The following is a 5,022-nucleotide window of genomic DNA, read 5'->3' on the forward strand; positions in this document are numbered from 1 at the left end:
GCAAATCCTAATTCACAGGAGACTTTTGGTGAATTGTAATGTTGGAGACTGTTATAAAAAAAAAACAAAAAAAAAAAAAAAACTATCAGAGGATGGTTTCGATCCATCGACCTCTGGGTTATGGGCCCAGCACGCTTCCGCTGCGCCACTCTGCTGCCGTTGATTGCTGGCTGAGGAGAAGTTCTAACCTTTCTCTGAGCGCCATCAAGTCGATAACAGGGAGGCGCACTCTGTCTTGCCGTCCATGGAGGAGTTTAGCAGCCAAGCCATTTGTTGGTGATTAGGGGCCCACAGCTTTTTTTTGTTTTTCTTTTTCCATTTTGCTCTTTGGAAGGTCATCTGAGAGAGATGCCCTTAACATGATGGACCTTTCCCTTAACACTGCCAGACATGGTGTCTCTGTGGCGCAATCGGTTAGCGCGTTCGGCTGTTAACTGAAAGGTTGGTGGTTCGAGCCCACCCAGGGACGGTTTTTTCTTTGATCTGCATGTCACAGATTTAACCCCTTCCCTTCCTTGGAAAGGGGACGCAATGACACCTAGATGGGCAAACGGATTTGGCTGAAATTGCGCACATACATACCTTGGGTCCCTGATTGAACGATAGGCTACATGGAATTCCCGTACACCACTGCAATTCCCTCCCGTGACCGGTGCTTTTCACTTTTGAATTCGCTGCACGACCTGGGATGCTGTAGGACCTGTGATGACGTCATCCCAGCCCCATCAGCAGCTCACCTGGATGGGTGCCGCTTCTCTATATGGGCGGAGCTATCGGCCACCGTCCACAAGAAAATGGCGGCTCTCAGAGGTCCAGAGCGTCCTGAACCAGTGCCTGTACTCTGGGGCAGCGAGAAGTGCGTACGCTGCCCTGCCTGTGTGGGCTTACCACAGGACCGCAGTGCTCTACCGCGGCCAGACAGGGGGTCACCTGCGCTGCTGTCTGGAACGTCGGCTCGGCCTGCTGTCCTGTGGCGGCTGCAGCCTCTGGACTCTGCATGTCCGTCAGGGATGTCGCCAATGTCTGCTCAGGGCTATCTACAGTGTCATTCGGCCGCAGGAGAAGGGTTACGACGACAGGCGATTTAGGGGACTTTGCAAAGGGAGAGGGGTGGGGTGTTGGGAGTGAGGAGGTTGCCGGTCCAGTGGGGGATGCGGGAATGGGGAGGCCTGGGCAGGTAAACCCGGGGGCTCCTGGAAGGGGGATGGGGACAGGGCTGCAACAGCGCCCACAGATGGAATGGGGGCACATGGCTTGCCCTCATAGGCACTCCTGTAACATCGGTGCACAGGTAGTCCGGGGTTTGATGTGGCCGTGGGCGCAGGTTGGTGGGGGGAAAGGTGACACAGGGTTTGGGGGGAAAAGGGGCACAGGGTAGGAGAAAGAAGTGAGCACATGAGGGAGTGGGTAGGAAAAAAGGGGGTTGGCAGGCGCCAGGGGGGAGATGAGGAAAAGGGAGCCGCTGTGGACACAAGGCAAAGGAAGAAGCCTGCGCGGCGCTACAGGTGGGTCGCGCGGGGGGTCAGGGTTCCGCGGACGAAGTCGCAGGTACTGCTAGTATATATATAAAACCCAACCATATTAGGTATCACTCTGCATATTAGCCAAAACTATTAAGAAATAATGTTGTTTACAGTCATTGCCATAACAATTATCGCAATGGACAAAGTAAGTTCTTTGAATCGCTCCCCCCTCAAAAAATAAAATGTGGCTATAAAATGTTACCTATGTAATAATGTAATATGTATGAGCGGCTCCGGGGGTCACCTCTAGAAGACCTCATGTATATACAGATACAAAGCGTTGGTGGTATAGTGGAGAGCATAGCTGCCTTCCAAGCAGTTGACCCGGGTTCGATTCCCGGCCAACGCAAAAGATGTTTTATGCTTTCCATAAGAAAAGTAACTCTGATCTACATCTTGAGATTATAGACTAAAAGAAAAAGCTAATTCTACTCAATATTTTCTGGTCACATCTCACCGGGATCACTGTCCTGAATCCAACCATAAGTGGGAGCGGAGCAAATACCAGCGAGGACGCCGCAGACACTGCTCAGCCCGAAACCTCCGACCATCCAGACGACTGATCCGATAATCACGTCCTGAGGTTTCCTGCACATCTGACACATCTACAAATCCATCCAAGTCTCTGCCTCAGGCCGGTCACAGTCTTCAGGACTCTTCTGCGTTTCTTTGAGGCAAAGGCACAAATGGCTGAAATAAGAATGGGAAATATCTAGGAAGTTCTTACACTTCTCCCTTCTGCAAGAAAAAAAACAACAACAACAAAAAAAACTAAACAAAAAGTTGCAGCTCTCCCCATTCTCCCTGATCTGCGGGGTCTCCTCTCCGGGTTTATCTCACAGTCTCTGAGGGTATAAGCAGTCGCCCCTTTCTGTGATTTCGGCCCCTCCCTTTACCTGCTTTCTGTCCTGTGGTAAGTGAGGAGCCGTAATTACTAGAGATGAGCGAACAGTGTTCTATCGAACTCATGTTCGATCGGATATTAGGCTGTTCGGCATGTTCGAATCGAATCGAACACCGCGTGGTAAAGTGCGCCATTACTCGATTCCCCTCCCACCTTCCCTGGCGCCTTTTTTGCTCCAATAACAGCGCAGGGTAGGTGGGACAGGAACTACGACACCGGTGACGTTGAAAAAAGTAGGCAAAACCCATTGGCTGCCGAAAACATGTGACCTCTAATTTAAAAGAACAGCGACGCCCAGGTTCGCGTCATTCTGAGCTTGCAATTCACCGGGGACGGAGGTTTCCGTCCAGTTAGCTAGGGCTTAGATTCTGGGTAGGCAGGGACAGGCTAGGATAGGAAGGAGAAGACAACCAACAACTCTTATAAGAGCTAAATTCCAGGGAGAAGCTTGTCAGTGTAACGTGGCACTGACGGGCTCAATCGCCGCAACCCAGCTTTCCGCGGATCCTGAATGGAATACACTGACAGTGTATTCCCGTATACCCCATATATACACCCCAAATCCCCGTTCCAACGGTGTGCCCCCCCACCTTCACCCCAGAAATACCCTGCAAGTCCCCTAGCAATAGAATTGGGGCTATATACACCCACTATTTTTGCTACTGCCATATAGTGCCATTGTCTGACTGGGAATTCAAAGAATATATTGGGGTTACGTGCACCCACAATTTTTGCTACTGGTATATAGTGCCATTGTCTGACTGGGAATTCAAAGAATATATTGGGGTTATGTGCACCCACAATTTTTGCAACTGGTATATAGTGCCATTGTCTCACTGGGAATTCAAAGAATATATTGGGGTTATGTGCACCCACAATTTTTGCTACTGCTATATAGTGCCAGTTTCTGACTGGTAATTCAAAGAATATATTGGGGTTACGTGCACCCACAATTTTTGCTACTGGTATATAGTGCCATTGTCTGACTGGGAATTCAAAGAATATATTGGGGTTACGTGCACCCACAATTTTTGCTACTGCTATACAGTGCCATTGTCTCACTGGGAATTCAAAGAATATATTGGGGTTACGTGCACCCACAATTTTTGCTACTGGTATATAGTGCCATTGTCTCACTGGGAATTCAAAGAATATATGGGGGTTACGTGCACCCACAATTTTTGCTACTGCTATACAGTGCCATTGTCTCACTGGGAATTCAAAGAATATATTGGGGTTATGTGCACCCACAATTTTTGCTACTGGTATATAGTGCCATTGTCTGACTGGGAATTCAAAGAATATATTGGGGTTACAAATACCCTCATTTCTTGCTACTGCCATATAGTGCCAGTTTCTGACTGGGAATTCAAAAAATATATTGGGGTTACGTGCACCCACAATTTTTGCTACTGCTATACAGTGCCATTGTCTCACTGGGAATTCAAAGAATATATTGGGGTTACGTGCACCCACAATTTTTGCTACTGGTAGATAGTGCCATTGTCTCACTGGGAATTCCACAAATAATTTGAGGATTCATTCACCCTACATCTCAGGCTCTTGCCATATTCACCCAGGTTGTCAGTGCTGCACCAGCTCGTTCCCAGACAGCTCGGCCCGAAAAACACGTTACCTATATAGAGGATTTGGACAATGAAGACAACATGTTCTAAATCTAATGTCTGCACCTTCTCCAGAATTAAAATAAAGGCAGCGTTTAACTTTCAAATAGCACTGCACAAAGGAAGAGCTTATCAGCTTGTCTCATGACATGCTACTGAAAAGTGTCATTTGTGTATCTTAATGTAAATATAGTTGTATAAGCTTTTTGGGTTTTAGGCACTGCCAAGTTATTTATTACCACCCGCTCCCTTATAATGATGATGACGCCAAAGTCACTGTGGGTGTTCAGAGCTCACAGCTTTGGTTGACATTTGTCTTGCTCTCTGTCGGTACCAGCTGTCTTTTTGGATACTGTAAAGTTATGTTGACTTTATTAACAGCTATAGAAGCTTTAGCCAGGTTGTGACGGTGTGTAACCCTAACAACACTAAGTGGGATACACATTAATAGTCAGTCTATGTACGCTAAACGTATCACTGAAGTAATTTTTTTTCCCTCTCCCCTAATATAAGAAAGGAACAGACATTAGACCTAGACCGGGGTTCGAGGCTTGTAAAAATCCAGTATTATTTGTTCTTCATGATGTGAAATATGTGTTGAAAAGCAACCCAAGATGAAGTCAGCCATGTGTGCCAGTGTGTTACTTGGCATGCCTTTGCTGGCCCCAACTGTAAGGGTCACTCTCCATTTCCTCCATTTTCCACTCCCCTTCACACCATTTGTGGTGAAGCAATGGGATGCACTGAAGTGCACCCTCTAGCCTCGTGTGGGACAGGGACATCAGATGCCACTCCAACCCCCTCGTCTTCCTCCGCCAGCCAACGGTGCGAAGATGAGAGGAGTGTGCTCTGAATGTTTTCTGCCTAGCAGAGGCTAGTTCTCACTTACGAAAATGGCCCCACTTTGACCTGTATATCAGGCACAATGGTGTAGGTTTCAAAGAAACATGGCACCAACAAGTTGAAAAAC

General features: G+C 47.7%; 2 non-coding genes across 2 annotated transcripts; both read left to right on the top strand.

Moving 5' to 3' along the window:
• The first annotated feature begins 395 nt into the window (after window positions 1-395).
• Window positions 396-469, top strand: TRNAN-GUU (transfer RNA asparagine (anticodon GUU)). Its single transcript has one exon. It is a non-coding gene; the product is annotated as a tRNA-Asn (tRNA).
• Window positions 470-1,800: 1,331 nt separating this feature from the next.
• TRNAG-UCC (transfer RNA glycine (anticodon UCC)) lies at window positions 1,801-1,872 on the top strand. Its single transcript has one exon. It is a non-coding gene; the product is annotated as a tRNA-Gly (tRNA).
• Window positions 1,873-5,022: the final 3,150 nt, after the last annotated feature.

Source organism: Leptodactylus fuscus, unplaced genomic scaffold (assembly GCF_031893055.1).
Source record: "Leptodactylus fuscus isolate aLepFus1 unplaced genomic scaffold, aLepFus1.hap2 HAP2_SCAFFOLD_131, whole genome shotgun sequence".
NCBI classification, from domain to species: domain Eukaryota; kingdom Metazoa; phylum Chordata; class Amphibia; order Anura; family Leptodactylidae; genus Leptodactylus; species Leptodactylus fuscus.